Source organism: Pseudophryne corroboree, chromosome 3, assembly GCF_028390025.1.
Source record: "Pseudophryne corroboree isolate aPseCor3 chromosome 3, aPseCor3.hap2, whole genome shotgun sequence".
Lineage (NCBI taxonomy): Eukaryota > Metazoa > Chordata > Amphibia > Anura > Myobatrachidae > Pseudophryne > Pseudophryne corroboree.
Genome location: NC_086446.1, coordinates 333,203,982 through 333,225,713, shown reverse-complemented (window position 1 = coordinate 333,225,713; position 21,732 = coordinate 333,203,982). Strand labels below are relative to the sequence as shown.

At 46.0% G+C, this 21,732-nt stretch overlaps 1 long non-coding RNA gene across 1 annotated transcript in view; it reads right to left on the bottom strand.

Moving 5' to 3' along the window:
* Positions 1-7,220: 7,220 nt before the first annotated feature.
* The window catches only part of LOC135057754 (uncharacterized), a 63,371-nt gene continuing 48,859 nt past the window's right edge, over positions 7,221-21,732 (bottom strand). The window contains exons 2-3 of the long non-coding RNA XR_010244343.1: positions 10,019-10,221; positions 7,221-7,315 (exon numbers count right to left, since the gene is read on the bottom strand). This is a non-coding gene — a long non-coding RNA (uncharacterized LOC135057754). The remainder of the gene's footprint in view (positions 7,316-10,018; positions 10,222-21,732) is intronic.

The window sequence follows — 21,732 nt, the reverse complement described above, 5'->3', positions numbered from 1 at the left end:
GTTCTGGAGCCGATGTCGGCAATATCGGATTTCAGGGAGTGGAGAGCCTGGACTGAGGTCTTAACATCCCGCATCTCCTTAAGGAGGGAGAGAAAGTCCTTGCGGGTGAGGGGCGTGAGATCGTCGTCCTCGGCCTCCAAGTCGGAGGGACCCTGGGGGGGTCCGGGAGCATCAGGCCTGCTCTTGGCCGGGGTGTTTTTTTTGGTAAGGAATGGTGTGAGGTCGGACCCCTGTGACTTTTTGCCACCTCTGGTCATCGTGAACATATGAAGAAGGGGGTGGACAGCAGGGTAGGAAGTGGATGTGGCGCTCCAGCAGCGAGGCTCAGGACCAGGGAAGGTAAGGCGAGGGCCTTAAGGAGGCATCATGGTGTGGTCAGCCGAGTCCCAGGAGAGCAGGGGGCCCACGTGGCCCTGGAGAGTAGTCAGACAGACAGAGGTTGCAGGAGGCGGAGCTCCGTGAAGGACCACCTCCGTTCAGGGACCGCGGAGATGAGCCTCGGGCACGGGCCAGCCAGTGACCGGGGCAGCACCGGGGCCGGACAGCAGGGGAAAGGGAGGTCTGCGGTTAGTGGCGGGAACGGCCTTCAGGTGAGGTATAATGTGTCCTCCAGAGGGCTGTAGCAGGGCGGGTCACAGCCTGCAGGTAGTGAGGGAGATGGGCCTGGAGGCCTGCAAGATGGCCACCACTGGTGTATCACACAGGGAGCTGCAAGGTGTAGCAGGGTTGTTCCGGAGCCTCCCGGGAGGGTCCCCGGCATCTGGGGGTTCCAGGGGGTCCGGGGCAGCCAGCAGGTATGTGCGGAGGAGGGAGGGGTCCATCAGGCGCCCGCGGGAGCCTTTCGTGAGTGTGACTCGGGCTCGGAGCTCCCGGGCGGGCCGCCGCCAAAATCGAGGTCCCGGCTTAAGATCGGGGAGCAGGCCGCGACCTCCGGGGACCGTCGGAAGCCTCCACAGCGCCCCAGGATTGGGTCTTAAGGCAGGGGCAGGGGCCGTAGGGAGCGGTACATACCTCAGGGATCCCGCCGTCTGCCGTCAGTTTCGGGTCCCTCCGGCCACAGGGCCAGCCCCTGGGCCCCCGGCGACCTCCAGCGAGACGGACGCCGCTCGTATTGTGGCTTCCAGGGATCGTCCCCCGGCCTGACAGCCCCCAGTCTCCAGGTGTGCGTAAGGGGGGTTACAGGCGGGACGGGAGAGAGGCAGCGGTACTCGGCAGTATCGCGGCTCCGGTCCGCCGCTTCGGCCCGGCGCCAAACTCGAGCCCCCGGCTTCAGGCTGGCGGGAGGCCGCAATCCGCAGGAGTGCTTAAAAGCACTCCCCGACTCCGCGGGTCCCCCACAGCAGCTGCGGACACAGACAGGGAGTCACAGGAGGGAGTCTGGGGCAGCCTGGTGCAGGTCAGGGTAAGGAGAGGGGAATTAGGGAGATTGGATGTGCAGGAGCTGGAGAGAGCACGTCTACTCTCCAAGACAGCCAGGCCACGCCCCCATGGCATTCATTTTTGTGTGGGCAGTGTTGATTAAAATGAGGTTTGACACATGTGCGGAGGCTTTGGGGTTTCTGGCTACTAGAATGCAACAGTCAGAAGTTTGGGCATCTATGCAGTAAAGCAGGCAAAGACCAGCACTAACATTTAATCTGCTAGGCTCTATTTAAGGTGTTAGGGGATGTATATTTCTACAGACACTTGCTTCCTGACTCAAAGCCTGTTACTTGTCTTAGCATTTCATAGTGGATACCTTGTTGCCAAAATTTGGACCTATACTTTGACCTGTCTCTGCCTTTGCCCTGCCTTTTAGATACCTTGCTTCCAGACTTTGGAACTGGATGCTGACTTTCCTCTGTCTTTGCTATGTATATTGGATATCTTGCTGCCAGACCTGGAACTGTATGTGACCTGTTACTGCTTTGTATATATCTGCTGTTAAAGACCAACCTGCCCTTATTCAGTTCTGACTGTTATATTCCACCTGTTGCTGTGGGCCCGGTTTCACAGAAAACTCAAAAAGCGATAGAGAGAATTAAATTATTGTTTAGAAATACGAGCTATTAGGCTTATACTGCTAAAGTTGGACTGGCAGTAACTTAGTTGAGCAGGATCATGGATGAACTTGGGTGCTTGATTTGCTTCTGTGGAAACTACAAAGATTAGCTCTACTACAAATCAAAGTCGGTGATCTGGCAAACCCTTGCCCCCCCCACCCTCCTTTATAAAGGGGGCTTGTTCTCTACTGGTTGGCCATCTCTAGTGGCTGGTCAAACCCCTTAAGCTTGGGACCCCATCACTGAATTCCCTAGTGGGCCCTTTATGCCCCAGTCTGACACTGTATATTGCACATATGAATCTAGTGTTTGCATTTATATTATATCAATGTGACACTGTTGATCAGAAACATTTACCGGCTCATTTGTCTCCATTGGTGACATGGTATGGTTGTTCACAAAAGATTGAATACTGCTGAACTCTCCTAAATTCACAAATAGGTTTCTTGGACCATTTAAAGTGGTATATTTACAGTCTTCAGTAACAGTGAAACTGTAGTTGTCAAACTCAAAGTAGAATATTTGCCCTATATTTCATATATCCCAAATCAATCTGGTGTCCACTTCCACTCCTAATATAACACCTCCAATCAAAATTCAGAGTCCAGATGAGTACTTTGAAGAGAAGATTCTGTATTCCAGAATGAGAGAGAAACAAATGGCATTATTGGAGGTGTGGAGGGGGTACAGATGGCAGGAGATTTTCTGAAAACCGGGTGATAATGTCCATTCTGCAAATTTAGTATTACCCAGTGTTCTGCCCTAGAGATGCAGCCATTGTAAGTGCTAGGTGATTAAGTTCTTTTTTCAGAGCATTTTCCTGGATATTTTATTATTATCCTTTATTTATATAGCACCTTTATATGATTCTCCTATGTTCAGAACCAGCATGCATTTGTATTCTTAGGGGATGATTACCTGTGTACTGACCCAGCCTGAGTTTGGACTTTGAAGGGACTTACTCAGAGAAACATCGCAAGAATGCAAGAAGGGTTATATACGTCCTTGTACAGTTTGTAGCTTTCTGTGCTCTCAGTCTTGAAGCTTATAATGCATTTGTTTTGTTAGTCTTAGTACTGTATAATACTTTTTATTTGTAAAGTATCTTACTTTATGTGTCACAATGTTAGAGATTTAAGTCCCAGTTGAATAACTTTATCTGTACTTCATAAGCAAATTAGACCATGGACCCTGGAACATCAAGAGACATTTTCCACATTTCTAGGTATACTTTTAGGAACCATTGGCTGGGACATGGTTAAACAAATTGTATGTGTTAATCCGGGATATGTACTATTTGCCAGTGGACGGGATCCCGGCTGTCATCATCCCGACAGCAAGATCCCATCCGTCAGAATGCCAACAGCAGAGTGAGCGCTAAAAAGACCCTTGTGGGCTCGGAGGCTTGCTGCGCTCACCACAGGTTATATTCTCCCTCTATTGGTGTTGTGGACACCCACAGAGGTAGAATAGCCTGTTTCGCCGGTATTCCAGCAGCAGCATTTCACCCCCTGTTGGGATTCCAGCATTGGTATAGTGACCGCAAGGATCCTGACTGGCAGGTATTGTAACCTCTTCCTGTTTGTAACCTCTTCCAAGCTAGCCAGACAATAATTGTTTTTGTGGTGAATAGTAGCTTTCGTTGTCTCTTGCAGATGCCATTGGTTCACTAGCAGTAGATCCAGCCAAGCTTTTAAGAGGTGATTTTTTTTATGACTTAGCATAAGCACCCTTATACAGGAGGCATTATCTTGAGAACTCCACTGGGTGATCTAGGTCGACAGTCGTTAGGTTGACCACTATTGGTTGACAGTGACTAGGTCGATGCCTGAAATAGGTCAACATGGTCATTAGGTCGACATGAACAAGGTTGGCATGGAAAAAGGTCGACATGAGTTGTAAAAAAAATTGATGTAGTTTTCTCCATAAAGTGACCGTAAAACCGCAATTAGTGCACCGTGTCCCCCCGCATGACTTGAGTTGCTCGCCATGCTTCAGGCAAGGTACCTCACTGCGCTCGGCACAGTTCCCAATTTTAGTCTATATGGATCGTAAAGTATAAAAAAGGTCAAAAAAAGAAAATTTTGGGAAATACTCATGTCGACCTTTTCCCGTGTTGACCTTGTACATATCGGCCTAGTGGCCATGTCGACCTAGAGACCATGTTGACTAATGCATGTCGACCAATAGCGGTCGACATAATGAGTGTCGACCTAAGTGCAGTCGACCAAAGGATCCCCTGCAAATCTTGTCCTGGACAAAGGAGTGCAATATACTAATTTTAATATAATATTACTATGTACATCTTTTAGTCTTTCTATGAAATAGTGACTGAAGATTTATATAGTTTTATTACTGGTATACTTAAGTAATACTCTTGCCAGTGTAATTTGGGGGTTTCCCTTAATAAATACATAACTAGCTTCTTAGTAATCTGGAAATCTTTTAGATTCTAATCAGGCACAGCGAAACAAAACAGCAAAGTCAGGTGATTGGTTCTAGTAATAGTAAACATAGATATGTTATTCATTTGTTGAACTATAGTGAAAACATCTCTGTGAATATACAGTATATAAAAAATATATTTTAATTCACCACCTTAAGTCAGAAACTTATCATCTCCCTTTTCCCAGGTGAAGAAAATCTCTGAAATGTATAAATAAGGGGCTAGCTAAATAAATAAGTTGAAATATTGTTGACTTCTTTAAATTTCACATAGCTAGACTCCTTTTTTATGCCTTTTGGACATTTTGCTGTGCTGTACTTACATTATAGAACACATACATACAAATTGCATTTCATAAATATATACTTTGGCTAGTATAAAACATTGCCTGTTGGATTGACTTGAGAGATACTTATCCTAAACAGTCCAGTACCAAAGTTACCAGAAACAAAAATCTTAATGGAAAATTGGAGGTCATAGCTCAATGAAATAAATACTTAGTAGATTGCCCAACAACTACAATATAGGCCATGACTTTAATTAATGGGAATGTCTGCTGATGATGTTCTTTAGGCATAATACTAGCTTCAGAAAAGCACCAATGATCAAATAGCTACTGTACATTATGTAACACACCAGCTTAGCAGGTCTGTGTACCCTTCAAAGTACTTTAGTTACATTGCGTGATCTTTAACTTTTGGTACTTGTCCCTATTGGGGCACTATTCCAAATAAGCAGTATACAGTAAAACCAAAATGTGTGTTGTGCTTGGCTTAAATCAAGGTCTGTATTTTGAAATGCAAAGCTAAAAGTATGCCACTTAAAACAATACATTCCCATTACCGATTGAATGGGATCCTAAACTTTATGTACACTTTAACGTGTCTATGTCATTTCCTGCATAAAATGTACTTGTTTGTACAAGAGATGTAGTAAACCTCTATGAGACCATATGAACTTAACTAAAAGAAACATAAAATCCCTCAACGCCAGCACAATAAAAGGTGTGAAAAGATATTGCTTTTCTAAGAACATGGGTAAGACTAATAAAAATGTTCAAACTGAAGACAAATATATTCTGCATCTTAAATTACTATTTTATTTTTGAATTCGTGATTTCTTATTTAAATGAAGGCAACATAAAATATATAAATATTTAATAAATATATTCAATCTTTGACACAAAAAGGATATTAAAGAGAAATAATACAGCATAATTTCACTTTGAAAGTCACCAATGATGTGTAAGTGCAGCAGAGTATAAAAGCTGATTTTCAATGTTTGCAACATTCAGGAATATATACTATTTGCCAGCGGATGGGGTGCCGGCTGTTAATATCTCGACAGTGGTTTCCCGTCTGCCAGAATGCTGGCAGCGGGCTGAGCGCCAGGAGTCCCCTTGCGGGCATGCTGCACTCACCACGCTGCGGGCTCGTTTGCTCACTGTGCTCGCCGCCGGATCTATTCCCACTCTAAGGGTGTTGTGGATGTCCAAGAGTGAGAATAGCCCCGGTGCACCAGGATTCTGGCTGTTGGTATTGTCAGCTGTTGGGATTTCGTCATCTGTATCCTGAACGCCGGGGTCCCTGACAGCCGGCATTTTATCTGCAACCGAACATTCATTGTGCTTGATTGTGCTTGATCCACCAAGCTAAATTGATGAATTTGTAAAGTAAGTTGATAAATTTACCAACAAATATAATTTGTTGCTGGGATATGAGGGACTGTAACAGCTCATAGAGGTAACAAGGAGGGTGTGTTTTTATACAAAATTGTAAAAAGTAAATTGTGGGGCCTGATTGTGGTGGCAGAACTTGCAACCAGCCTGAATTTCCCCACCTTCCCTGAGATGCTGTAAGATCACATTTTCCATGGAGAGTTTTGTGTTACTAGACACAAACAAAGAGAATGTGTATTGAGTATAAAAGAATGTTACAGCAAGGTTCAAATGTAAAAAGCATGAAACATTCACCAGACATCATATATGCTGTATGGCTCTGCTATATGGATCTGCATAATGCATAATTACATTTCAGCAATTGACTCTAATAGAACAGTGCTCTATACCCAGAACATCATAAAATAGTAGACTTGTGCATAATTACATTTCAGCAATTGACTCTAATAGAACAGTGCTCTATACCCAGAACATCATAAAATAGTAGACTTGTTTGTCTTTATCAAGTGGCAGTTTTAAATAATATCTAAGACAAATAATTTACTACAATTTGTAGTTCTTTTATTTTTAAAACAGTACAGCATAATCTCCATTTAGTTGAAATTAATATATTACTTTTATAGAAACAACCAGTGGTAGACCAAGGCAGTAGCAGGCGTAAGTGTATGTGGGACAGTATTATATGCTACAAGGGCAGCTTATGCATACTGTATACGTTTTTCCACTGGCCATATAGTTAGAGTGATGTTATGCATGTAGTGTAGAAAGCAATTTGTTTTCTCTTGAAGCACTTTCTTAAGTTAACCTTATACATATTTAGCAGTGGTGAGAACAGCTGCAAGTATTCCACAATAGGCTGATATATGTTCAACTCTGTGGAGTTGGTAGAATAACGAGGTATTTAGCTGAATTTCCTAATATTGGCAGTACTGAATTTACAGCCTGGCCCTGATGGGGAGTATCTTCACATAAGGATACATATGGATCTCTAATACATAATAATACATAAGGACCTTTAATACATAAGGATCTTTAAAGTACTACATTTTATTGACTATACCGCACTTGTTTGTGGTCTTGCACTAAGTATTATGACCAGGGCCTTAGAGAGAAATGCTGGGCTCCAGTACTGGCATATGGTTGTGCTTCCTAAAATTAATCGATATAGAAAAAAAATATTAATTGCAGAGTCACAAAGCAGCCCCACGAGGGGGGTTGGGGGTGCCATTCAAATCCAAGGGGGTAGGGGCAAGGAGGAGGGCAACTGCTTACTACCTTTCTTGCTCCAGGAAGCAGGGGTCAGCCGGTGCCATCTTCCCAGTGTCTTTGCTCTCAATGTGCGGAGCCATCTTCCCAAAGATGTTAGTGGGAAGATGGTGCTGACCGCGGTGGAGGGACCTGCTTCCCGGATGAAGATGGGGACAATGGACCTGGGCCCTCACCAGGCCCCTCCAGCAAACACAGGCCTGAGTAATTAGTACCCGTTCCCTCCCTAGCATATAATTGCTATTCCATCATCAGCAATAAATACAATCTCTTTTAAAAGCATATTAAAGATTCCGCTGACTACTATATGGAAGCAATGTCCAAGACCAATGTGTTATTGCTCTTCATTGACAAGTATACTATTACTGTCACACACCAGGCTGTCTGTCCTCATAATCTTACCTGGCATTGCTACTTTCCTCTCTTACATCTGCCTTCAAGGCTATCTTGAGATGCTACCCACCAAGAACTGACAGAATTCAAATAAGGATCCAGTCACCCATGATGCAGGGGTGCCGTCATCTCAGTTTCAGTCAGCTGTTAATTTTCAGCCCAATCCTGCATCTGTGTTATACACAGGCACGGCGCTATCTGCTCAGCGAAGGGATGGAAAGCAGGTAGGCGCCAGGCAGGAGAGGCGCTCTACCGTCCCTGCATCCACGCTGCTGCACCTGCCGCATGTTCCCTACTGCTGCTGCTGGCTGCTGTGCCTGTCACTGCATGACAGGCAGTGGCACCAGCAGCTTGTAGTGTCCTCCTCCTCCCTGTGAAGCGGCTGTGTGCAGTGCGGGCTGCGGGTCCCGGAAAGGGGACAGGGCTACCTGCCATGAGGGCGGAGCTACATGGCATGGAGGGGGCAGAGCTACACTGGACCAGGCTGCTGTACAGGGGGAGCATCAACAGTGGTGGCCTGCCAGACTTGGTAAGTGGAGGGTGAGAGAGAAATGTGTGTGTATATGGTGGGGGTGTGTATGTGTGTGTGTGGGGAGTGTATGGTGGGTGGGTGTGTCAGGGTGTGTGTGTGTGGTGTCATTACTTATAAGGACGCTACTACTGGGGGGCATTACTTATAAGGACGCTACTAGTGGGGGGCATTACGGATAAGGACGCTACTACTGGCGGGCATTATGGATAAGGATGCCACTACTGGCGGGCATCACAGATAAGGACGCTACTACTGCTGGGCATTACGGATAAGGACGCTACTACTGGCGGGAATAACGGATAAGGATGCTACTACTGGCAGGTATTACGGATAAGGACGCTATTACTGGCGGGCATTACGGATAAGGACCCTACTACTGGCGGGCATTATGGATAAGAGTGCTACTACTTTCGGGCATTACGTATAAGGACGCTACTACTGGCGGGCATTACGGATAAGGACTCTACTACTGGCGGGCATTACGGATAAGGGCACTACTACTGGCGGGCATTTCGGATGAGGACGCTAATACTGGCGGGCATTACGGATAAGGACGCTACTACTTGCGGGCATTACGGATAAGGACACTACTACTGGTGGGCATTACGAATAAGGATGCTAATACTGACGGGCATTATGGATAAGGATGCTACCACTTGAGGGCATTACATATAAGGACGCTATTACTGGCGGGCATTACGGATAAGGAAACTACTACTGGCAGGCATTACATATAAGGACGCTACTACTAGTGGGCATTACGGATAAGGACTCTACTAGTGGTGGGCATTACGGATAAGGACGCTACTACTGGCGGGCATTATGTATAATGACGCTACTACTGGGGGGCATTATGTGAATGAGCAGCACTACTACGTGCAGTGTAATGTGAATAAGATTGCGCTACTGTGTGCGTAAATTCAAATGGGAGTACTATTATGTGATCACGCCCCTTCCTTGTGAGACTACACCCATTTTCCTGACACACGCTAAAGGTGCACGCTGACCCTTTGCAAAGTATGGGAGGGCGCAAATGTATAGTTTGCAGGGGGGCGCCGAACACCCTAGCACTGGCCCTGGTTATGCACATGACATCAGCAACCTATCAGCAGTTAGAGCACCTTGTTCAAACCTCTCCCTGACCATTTCTCCTTGCCAGAACAACTTCACTAGTATCCTGTCTTCCTGGCTCCCATGGAGTATTGTCTGATCCTGTGTTGGCTACTTCAGTTTCCAGTGCTCTTTACCTGCAGCTGTGCATATTCCTAGTGCCAGTTACCATAGCTGGCTTTTTCCAGTTTCCAGCGTGCTATACCCATTGTTGTGTACATTCCCAGTGCAAGTTACTATTGCTGGGTGCTCTACACAGTCTCCATTGTGTTATAGCCGCTGCTGTGCACATTCCCAGTGCTGGTTGCCATAGCTGGGCGCTCTCCACATTTTCCAGTGTGTTATACCCACTGCTACTGTTGTGCATATACCAGTCAGTTACCATAGCTGGGCGCTCTTCACAGTTTCCAATGTTCCATACTGCTACCGTGTTCACCCACAGCACCAGTCACTGCTGATACCTGCTGCTGTGTATCTCCTCAATGCCTCAACAGTGTCTCCTGTATCTTAGCTACCAGCTGTGGCATTTTCTCTCAGCATCTATCACTCACCTGCAAGGTGGATCTCAGTATCCTGTTCTGCAGCCATCAATCACAGCAGAGACTCTCAGAACCCGCACTATTACTGGGTGCTCTCTGCACTCCGCTGTCCTATGTTCCTTTGTATTATCCACACCAGTCAGTGACAGTAGTGCCGTGCACATTCCAGATTGCGGTCAGTACATCTTCTAGCAAACCTAGTCTGCTTCTGTCTTCTATATGAGGAGAAACCCCATTAAGCATCTCAGATTACTACAGGTAACTTCCAGCAATAACCAATTACCCATGGGTCCTGCTCCGAGTTGAGAAAACTTACAAGTCTTGTTGTCCAGTTATTAATTCCCAATATCAAGATAATATAGAACTTTTATCAGGTAATACAAAAAATCTGTTCTGGTCAATATCCCTGTGCCATCAAGATTCCATTGTAATAGACAGTGAGCAGATGATGAAACAATGAAAACTGAATGTCTTGGGAAGGTGGTGGCGGGGGTACAGAATATTCCGAAATCCAGAATTTTTTGAGTGAGACTGAAATAGTGAAACCTTTGTTTTCTGATGGCTCAATGTACACAAACTTTGATTAATACAGAGAGTTATTAAAAATATTGTATTTAATGACCTTCAGGCTGTGTGTATAAGGTGTGTATGAAACATAAATGAATTGTGTGAATGTACACAAACTTTGTTTGATGCACAAAGTTATTAAAAATATTGGCTAAAATGACCTTCAGGCTGTGTGTATAAGGTGTATATGAAACATAAATGTATTCTGTGCTTAGACTTGGGTCCCATCACCATGATATCTCATTATAGTATGCAATTATTCCAAAATACGGAAAAATCCTATATCCAAAATACTTCTAGTCCCAAGCATTTTGGATATGGGATACTCAACCTGTATAGGCCTTTAGGAGACATATCTCTCGTGAGTATTGGAGGCTGGTGCATCAATGGGAAATGATGATGATGATGATGATGATGATGATGATGATGATGATGATGACTATCAGCAGAACTATCAGCTGCTGATTGCATATTGACCCCTTAGTTGATAATACTTAAATAATCACCAACAGCTATATTATATGAAAGATTCTTAATGATGTTTAAATGGGGAAAAACCAGCTGGCTGCATTAAAATTAATCTTATATTTAAAAAGTGACATCTCTCTTGTGTATATGACACTTAATTAGATTATTACATCATGTACAGATAGGTAATGCAACTCTAGCACCTGCTATTACCAGTTTCAAGCCAAATCTCTACTTTATCTCACAAATATTGTGGGAAGTAATTATATACAGTGCACTTGCTACCGGCATCTGACTCCACATAAGCACATAAATACAATTTTTATACATACATACTGAGGGGGTAATTCAGACCTGATCACTAGGCTGCGTTTTCTCACAGCCTGTGATCAGGTCTGAACTGCGCTTGCATATGCACCGCAATGTGCAGGTGCGATGGAACACAGCAACAGGGATTGATGCATAGCGACGGGATGGTGCGAAAAAAGCTATTGCACGGATAATCGCAAGGTGACTGACAGGAAGAGGGCATTTGTTGGTGGCAACAGACTGTTTTCAGGGAGTGGCTGGAAAAATGCAGGCGTGTCCAAGAGTTGGAAGGGAAGGTGCCTGACATCAATTCCGGTCCTAGGACGGGCTGAAGTGATCGCAGTGACTAAGTAAGCCCTGGGCTGCGCAGAGACTGCACAAAATCAGTTTGTGCAGCTCTGCTACACATGCATTCGCACACTTGCACAACTAAAATATACTACCCCAGTGGGCGGTGACTATCTGATCACAGGGCTTGAAAAAATCGCTGCCCAGCGATCAAGTCTGAATTACCCCCAGAGTACATATATGTCTACGTCTAGCGAAGACCCATTATGAGAATACTGGTCTCAACAAATTCTTTAAAACATATGTGTTTTTCTTTAAGAATATATGTACATTTATGTGTTGCATATTTAGGATATTGTTATACCACTAACATTGTGCGTTGTAAAAGTCAAAATTTCAGCGTCATCATACATCAATAACAATTAGTCAAGTAAATTCCAGGAAACACACAAGGTCTGTTTCTGGTGGGATCACAGCCCTTCCACGTTAATGAATCTTTCCCCCTCTTCTTCTCACATGTTGGAGTTGGCATTCCAGTTAAAAGCTACGGCAGCAATGTCTCAATCAGCATGCATGGCCACTAGGGAGTAAGGCATAAGGCATTTATTGATGCAGGAAGAATGGTTTCCAAGGCTTGAGTGCAACCATGGCTTAAGAACACACAACTCAGCCACCAAGAACTCCAGGTGGAGTATGACCCTATTGACCTACAGTCTCAGGATAGTTTATTTGATGCGGTAAATGAGTATCTATGCCAAATAAAGCAAATGATGAATTTTAAAAGCAAAGTACGTCATAATGTAGACTGGAAGAATGATAGATTGTTAAAGTATTACAATGGCAGAGTGTCAAGTCCAGTGACTGAAAAAAGTAGAACTACAGTAGTTTAGAGGCTCCTGTCAAATATTATGCAGGGTCCCCACATTGCGGTAAAGGTTCACAAGGACATTGTGTCACAGGATGAGCACTGTGGGGACATTAACAAAACAAAGCTTGCACAATGCAATGTATCTATTCTAAATGTGTGCAGATGGACTTACATTAATGTTATGGCCAGCGGATAGATGCTGCATCTGAGTATATGGACATAGACCTTTTGCATGTCTGCTCTACGTAGTGACTGTGCTCAGCCGGACCAGCTCCAATGACAGGGTGGAATGTTATTTGCACGTGCCTACACGCACACTCTCCTGGAAAACTGGGCATGGTGTCACAACAAGGGCATGGTCTCAAAGGGAATGCTGTATCCATAGGAAGGGGAGAAGCATCCCCTCAGGTGAAAGTGTGGAGGCGGTATCTTAGGTCCACAGTCGCCACAGTCAAATAGAGATAGGGGCCCATGTTTAGGGGTGTGGCCAGTCTCCAGAGGGGGTGTGGCCAGCCACCACATTTGTTTGCCTAACCATTAGATAGTGCATGGGCCGGGCACATTGATATATATATATATATATATATATATATATGTATGTATGTATGTATGTATATATATATATATATAGTACCAGTCAAAAGTTTGGACACACCTTCTCATTCAATGGTTTTTATTTATTTTAATTTTTTTCTATATTGTAGATTAATACTGAAGTCATCAAAGCTATGAAAGGACACATATGGAATTATGTTGTAAACAAAAAAGTGTTAAGCAAATCAAAATATGTTTTATATTTTAGATTCCTCAAAGTAGCCCCCTTTTGCTTTGATGACAGCTTTGCATACTCTTGGCATTCTCTCAATCAGCTTCATGAGGATTTTTCCTGGAATGGTTTTCCAACAGTCTTGAAGGAGTTCCCAGAGGTGCTGAGCACTTGTTGGCTGCTTTTCCTTCACTCTGTGGTCCAACTCATCCCAAACCATCTAAATTGGGTTTAGGTCGGTGATTGTGGAGGCCAGGTCATCTGACGCAGCACTCCATCACTTTCCTTCTAGGTCAAGTAGCCCTTACATAGCCTGGAGGTGTGTTTGGGGTCATTGTCTTGTTGAAAAACAAATTATGGTCCCAGTAAGCGGAAACCAGATGGGATGGCATGGCACTGCACAATGCTGTGGTAGCCATGCTGGTTAAGTGTGCCTTGAATTTTGAATAAATCACCAAAAGTGTCACCAGCAAAATACCCCCACACCATCACTCCTCTTCCGCCTCCTCCTCCTCCATGCTTCATAGTGGGAACCACACATGCAGAAACATCCGCTCACCTTCTCTGCATCTCACTAAGACACGGCGGTTGGAACAAAAAATCTCAAATTTGGACTCATCAGACCAAAGTACAGATTTCCACTGGTCTAATGTCCATTCCTTGTGTTTCTTGGCCCAAACAATTCTCTTCTTCTTGTTGTTCATCCTCAGTAGTGGCTTCTCTGCAGCAATTTGACCATGAAGGCCTGATTCACACAGTCTCCTCTGAACAGTTGATGTTGAGATTTGTCTGGTACTTGAACGCTGTCATGAATTTTTGTGGGCTCTAATCTGAGGTGCTGTTAAGTAGCGGTTTCTGAGGCTGGTAACTCTAATAAACTTATCCTCTGCAGCAGAGGTTACTCTTGGTCTTCATTTCCTTGGGTGGTCTTAATGAGAGCCAGTTTCATCATAGAGTTTGATGGTTTTTGCAACTGCACTTGAGGATACATTCAAAGTTCTTGAAATTTTCCATATTGACTGAGCTTCATGTCTTAAAGTAATGATGGACTGTCGTTTCTCTTTGCTGAGTTGACTGGTTCATGCCATAATATGGATTACAACAGTAGTCAAATAGGGGTGTTCACTGTGTACTAACCCTACCTCTGCACAACACAACTGATGGTCTCAAACACATTAATAAGGCAAGTAATTCCACAGATTGACTCTTGACAAGGCACACCTGTTAATTCAAAAGCATTCCAGGAGACTACCTCATGAAGCTGATTGAGGAATGCCAAGAGTGTGCAAAGCGGTTATCAAAGCAAAAGGCGGCTACTTTGAGGAATCTAAAACATAAAACATATTTTGATTTGTTTAACACTTTTTTGTTTACAAACTAATTCCAGATGTGTTCTTTCATAGTTTTGATGTCTTCAGTATTAATCTACAATGTAGAAAATTATTAAAATAAATAAAAACCATTGAATGAGAAGGTGTGTCCAAACTTTTGACTGGTACTATATATATATATATATATATATATATATATATATAGTAAATGCTGCTAGTGCATGCATGATGATAACATATTAATAACAGCAATGCACTGTAGAAAATACACCATAGTCATGTGCCAGGGACGTGCAGTCAGGGGAGGCAGTGCCTCCCCTGTCGTTAATGATTAAAATAATGTAAAGAAGATGCTTATGACACATATTCTGTGTCATAACTATCTGCTTTAGCCTTTACATTATTTTAATATTGTTTTGCTTACAAAAATTTTTTTCTGTAATGTGTTTCGGAGGCACTGCTGCCAGTGCCTCCTGCTATCAATGTAAAATGGCCGGAAGCGGGGGGCGGGGCTAAGATTTGGGCAGTGAAAGCCCATTAAAATAATCAGCAGAAGCGGCACTTACTATAAGTGCCTCTTTGACAGGGGGCGTGCTTTCAGCCTAAATGAAAGCACATCCCTGTCACTAACAGTGATGTCATTGGCCAGTCGCGAATTAAGGGGATGGAGGGGGGGGGGAATGAGACACAGCGTGTAGTTTATCACACTTCTACATCTACATGTGCAGCCGCCTATTAGCTCCCCGCCCTCCCATCCCCCGGTAATGCAGTCCACTCGGCTACCCCCACGCACGGCGCACGGACTCCTCGTCTGCCTGGTGTGAGGCAGCCAGAGCAGAGGAGCCTCACACCAGGCAGACGAGGAGTCCGTGTGCGGGGGGGGGGGGGGGGGGGGTGAGGGGGGGTTTAACCGAGTGGAAAGGGTATCGCAGTGGCTTGCTCCTATCTCCCCTCTGGACGGACTGCATTACTGGGGAATGGGAGGGCGGGGAGCTAATAGGAGGCAGCACATGTAGATGTAGAAGTATGATAAACTACACGCAAATAGGAGGGAGAGATCGTGGCCGGGACCGGGAGCAAAAGATGAGGTGACATTCATGCTTAACTGTCCGCTCCTTCCCAGCACTGCTCCCATCCTGCCCCCCCAGCTCAGCACCATTACTCCCATCCTGCTCCACCTGCTCCACACCACTACTCCCATCCTACCCCCCTGCTGTGCACCACTACTCCCATCCTGCTTCACACCACTACTCCCATCCTACCCCCCTGCTATGCACCACTACTCCCATCCTGCCCCCCTGCTATGCACCACTACTCCCATCCTACCCCCCTGCTATGCACCACTACTCCCATCCTGCCCCCTGCTCCACACCACTACTCCCATCCTACCCCCCTGCTATACACCACTACTCCCATCCGACCCCTCTGCTATGCACCACTACTCCCATCCTGCCCCCCCTGCTATGCACCACTACTCCCATCCTACCCCCCTGTTATGCACCACTACTCCCATCCTTCCCCCCTGCTATGCACCACTACTCCCATCCTGCCCCCCCCTGCTCCACACCACTACTCCCATCCTACCCCCCTGCTATGCACCACTACTCCCATCCTGCCCCCTGCTCCACACCACTACTCCCATCCCACCCCCCTGCTATGCACTACTACTCCCATCCTGCCCCCCCTGCTCCACACCACTACTCCCATCCTACCCCCTGCTATGCACCACTACTCCCATCCTACCCCCCTGCTATGCACCACTAATCCCATGCTGCCCCCCTACTATGCACCACTACTCCCATCCTGCCCCCATGCTATGCACCACTACTCCCATCCTGCCCCCTGCTCCACACCACTACTCCCATCCTACTCCCCTGCTATGCACCACTACTCCCATCCTACCCCCCTGCTGTGCACCACTACTCCCATCCTGCCCCCCCTGCTCCACACCACTACTCCCATCCTATCCTCCCTGTTATGCACTACTACTCGCATCCTGCCCGCTGCTCCACACTACTCCTCCGCCTCAATGTACTGTGCGCTGTGACCCGATGATGTCATACCACGCGACCGGCCGCCCACCTGCCCATGTTCTCCTGCTGGGCCCACCAACTCCACTGATGAGGCTGAGAGACACTGAAGGGAGGGCGACTGAGAGGCACAGACAGAAGTGTGGGAGGCTCAGAGGCACAGAGTGAAGTGGTGAGAATGAGAGACAAAGTGATTGGTATTGCGAGAGATTCAGATGGGAGATGATGGTGTGGCTGAGAGACGACGCAGGGAGGAGATGATGGTGTGGCTGAGAGACGACGCAGGGAGGAGATGATGGTGTGGCTGAGAGACGACGCAGGGCGGAGATGATGGTGTGGCTGAGAGATGCAGAGGGAAGGAGGTGACACGAGTTTGGTTGAACCTCTGTTGTATGATGATCACATTGGTTATATTCCTACACAAACAGGCATCTTCTGGATCATGTGATCTCCTACATGAATAGTGATTACCGACTGAAGATGCTGTCCTAATAATAATAATAAATGCAGCATGTAACAAGCAACAGACTTATACAGAAAGCTCACAACTGCATGTGTACTTTACCACGTTTCAGTGCTTTTACTGCTCTTTTTTGTTAGGTTTAGTTTTGCTTAACCTATCGAAAGCGTACTAAAAGAGCTGAAATATTGTATAGGGATGAGCGGGTTCGGATCTTCACGATCCAAGCTTGGATCAGAGTCCAGCTCGGGTTTTCCCACAAGACTCGGATCCCAGATGGAGGTAAAACGTCATTCCTGCTGTTGGATCTCGCGGGTTTTGGATCCCATATATAAGACGCCGCCCATCAGCACCATCTTAACTCCAGCATTGGAGAGTGAGGGAGACAGACCTCTGTCTCTCTGTGGGTGGTGGTGTTGGGTGGGGTCACTGTGTGTGTGTTGTTCAGGGGTCCTGTCTTGTGTGCTGTTAGGGGTGCTGTACAGGGTTGCTGTCCTGGGGTGCTGGTCTGGGGTGCTGTCCTGTGGTGTCCCATGCTGTTAGGGGTGCTGTACAGGGGTGCTGTCCTGTGCTGTTAGGTGTGCTGTACTGTGCTGTAAGGGGTGCTGTACAGGGGTACTGCAGGGACGTGCGGTGAAGTAAATTCCTCAGGAGGCACTGGCTAGCACCAATGTCAGATTTACACACAATATATGAGCCAAGGGTACATGTGGGCATTATGCTAAGATGCAGTAGTATAAACTCCTAGAAATTTGGTGAGTTTTGATCAGAGATGTGCAGAAAAGATAAGCAGGTGAGGCACTGCCTCACCTGCCATAGACTTTTTACTCCAGAGATTTGACTATGAAAATGATTAGAATAATACAAATAAGATATTTTTAACATATTCTTTGTACTTTTCATATACTTTATACAGTCAAAACTGTGTCACAAATGTTAGTATGACAGGAAATGCTCTGCCTCACCCCACCACACGTCACTGGGGTACTGTACAGGGGTGCTGTCCTGTTCTGTCCTGGGGTGCTGTCCTGTGCTGTTAGGGGTGCTGTACATGGGTGCTGCTGTCCTATGCTGTACAGGGGTGCTGTGCTGGGGTGCTGTCCTGTGCTGTCAGGGGTGCTGTACAGGGGTGCTGTCCTGTGCTGTTAGGGGTGCTGTCCTGTGCAGTAAGTGGTGATGTATAGGGGTGCTGCTGTTCTGAGTTGCCCTGTGCTGTACAGGGGTGTTGTCCTAGGGTGCTGTCCTGTGCTGTTAGGGGTGGTGTCCTGTGCTGTTAGGGGTGCTGTACAGGGGTCCTTTACAGGGGTGCTGTCCTGAGTTGTTAGGGGTGCTGTACAGAGTTGCTGTCCTGGGGTGCTGTTCTGGGGTGTCCCATGCTGTTAGGGGTGCTGTACAGGGGTGCTGTCCTGTGCTGCAAGGGGTGCTGTACAGGGGTGCTGTCCTGGGGTGCTGTCCTGTGCTGTTAGGGGTGCTGTACAGGGGTGCTGCTGTCCTGTGCTGTACAGGGGTGCTGTCCTGTGCTGTTAGGGGTGCTGTACAAGGGTACTGTACAGGGGTGCTGTCCTATGCTGTTAGGGGTGCTGTCCTGTGCAGTAAGCGGTGCTGTATAGGGGTGCTGCTGTCCTGTGCTGCTCTGTGAAGTACAGGGGTGTTGTCCTTGGGTGCTGTTCTGTGCTATTAGGGGTGCTGTACAGGGGTGCTGTCCTGAGCTGTTAGGGGTGCTGTCCTGTTTTTCTAGGGGTGCTGTACAGGGGTGCTGTACAGGGGTGCTGTACAGGGGTGCTGACCATGCTGTCCTGTGCTGCTAGGAGCACTGTTCTGAGCTGTTAGGGGTGCTGTACAGGGGTGCTGTTCTGTGCTGTTAGGGGCGCTGTCCTGTGTGCTGTAAAAATAAGGGGCACTGTGGCGCTGTCCTGAGTACTGTAAAAAAAAAGGGGCACTGTCCTGTGTGCTGTAAAAATAAAGGGGCACTGTGGCACTGTCCTGAGTGCTGTAAAAATAAAGGGGCACTGTCCTGTGTGCTGTAAAACTAAAGGGGCTGTTAGGGGTGCTATACAGGGGTGCTGACCCTCTGCCCTATCAGTCCAGAGGTGCTGCCCAACTGCCGTTTAAGTTCAGGGGTGCTGCTGCCTGTCTGCTGTGCAGTGTAATTATCAAGGGGTTCTGCCTATGCTCTATAAGTCCAGGGGTATTGCCTATCTGCTGTATAAGAAGAGGGGTGCTGCCTATCTGCTGTATAAATCCAGAGGCGCTGCCATATAATTCCAGGGGTGCTGCTGTATTTGATCCTAGATTTAAACTAAATCCTAGAGCAGAATATGAAACAAGTTTCCACATCACAATCAGATTTGTGAAAACATGTAGCCGCAATTGTGGTAATGGAAATTCCAAGTTTTCCAATAAATATACAACTCTGAGTACAAAATGAGGAGAGACCACAGTTGTGGCCAAAGTCAGTCAGAAGAGACAGACTCATAATCCAGTGGAATGTGACATGGCAACATCTCCTACTTCATTTTCTCTGGCAACTGCCGGACTGTGTACCCAGCATTAGAGAGAGGTTATTTTTAATTATTTTATGCTAAGGACTCAAATTAATGGCTCCAATTAGTCAACCTTAATTTTTATTTATTAATGTTCCACATTTTGGTATTATTTACAAGGGCCCTCATTCCGAGTTGTTCGCTCGCAAGCTGCTTTTAGCAGCATTGCACACGCTAAGCCGCCTCCTACTGGGAGTGAATCTTAGCTTAGCAAAATTGCGAACGAAAGATTCTCAAAATTGCGAATAGAAATTTCTTAGCAGTTTCTGAGTAGCTCAGGACTTACTCTGCCACTGCGATCAGTTCAGTCAGTTTCGTTCCTGGTTTGACGTCACAAACACACCCAGCGTTCACCCAGACACTCCCCCGTTTCTTCAGACACTCCCGCGTTTTTCCCTGATACGCCTGCGTTTTTTCACACACACCCATAAAACGGCCAGTTTCCGCCCAGAAACACCCACTTCTGTCAATCACACTACGATCACCAGAACGAAGAAAAAACCTCGTAATGCCATGAGTAAAATACCAAACTTCTTAGCAAATTTACTTGGCGCATTCGCAGTGCGAACATTGCGCATGCGCAATTAGCGGAAAATCGCTGCGATGCGAAGAAAATTACTGAGCGAACAACTCGGAATGAGGGCCAAGATGCACATTTGTTGTACAGGGTTCTTTTACTTTATTTTGTAAATGTTAATAATTGTTAAAAAAATTAGGGCTGCGTAGGGTTATCGCAAGACCTTGCGGTGTTAAAACGAAGTTTCAGTGATCTTGCATTGCAAAATTAAATCCATCTTTCCATTGCACTGCAGCACTAGATGGGCCAGGAACTCCTGTGATGCACGAACAGTTACTGAATAAGTGCCCAGTATGGAGTCTCACGGTTGCTTACAGCCAGGAAGCTGTCTGGCTTGTCAGCCTGAGACATGCTGGTGGCACAGAGGTTAGCATTGCTTCCTCCCACAGTCCTACTTGTAGTATGAAATTAGTTTGTACTGTAGAGTGGTAAGCTCCACTAGGGCAGGGGCTGAATTAACAAAAAATTCACTGCACAGTCCTGCTTAGTACTGTACCGAAACCACCACTCGAATCAATTTACCCGATCCGGAGCTGCTGTGGGGGCTCATGAGGGGCTGCTAAAACATCTAAGGGGCTGCTTTATTTTAAAATAATATGAATAATATAAACAAGACACACAGGTATGATCACATGCGTGTAACTGGGACACACGGGTATACTCACATGCGTGTAACTGGGAGCTGTGAAAAACAAAAATAAGGCATCTGCCACAAAATATGTAAATAAAAATGCAATTAAAAAATGGAAAAAAAAATAAACCCACAAGATTTTCACAAAATAAGTCTCCAGACTCCGTGGAGGGGAAAATATCCAATCTTGATCCTGTGGTATAAACCAGATTATTGCCTCCCAGCATTAAATCCAAGATTATCATAATCCCTGAAAATGGAGAAGGGGGTACAAATTCAGAGGCTTTGGCCCTAGTTTTTCAGTTTGTCCAGTAATGTGGTAATTATACATTTGCTTGGTTAAAGTCCTTTCTGTTCAACACTGAAATAGGAGTGGAGGTGAAATCCTGTGTGTTGTTCCTGATTGCGGGTGCCTCTCTAATTTTTAATCACCTTCTTGACACTGGGAGTAATTCAGATCTGATCGCTGGGCTGCTAATTTTGCTGTCCTGCGATCAGATAGTCGCCACCTCCAGGGAGATTGTAAATTCGCCGTGCAAGTGTGCGATCACATGTATATGCCGAGCTGCAAAAATCCACTTTGTGCAGTCTCTGCACAACCCAGGACTTACTCCTCCAGTATGATGAGAAAAGGCTGATCGGGGCCAGAGCTGTCGTCAGAAACCCTCCCTGAAAATGCTTGGGTACGCCTGCGTTTTTCCAGACACTCCCTGTAAACGCTCAGTTGCCACCCACAAATGGCCTCTTCTTGTCAATCACCTTGCGAACGCCCGTGCGATCAGATTTTTCACACCATCCCCTCACTGAACGGCGAGGAGCGTTGTTGTTGTCCAACATGCGTGTGCATTATGGTGCATACGCATGCGCAGTGAGGACCTGATCTCCCTC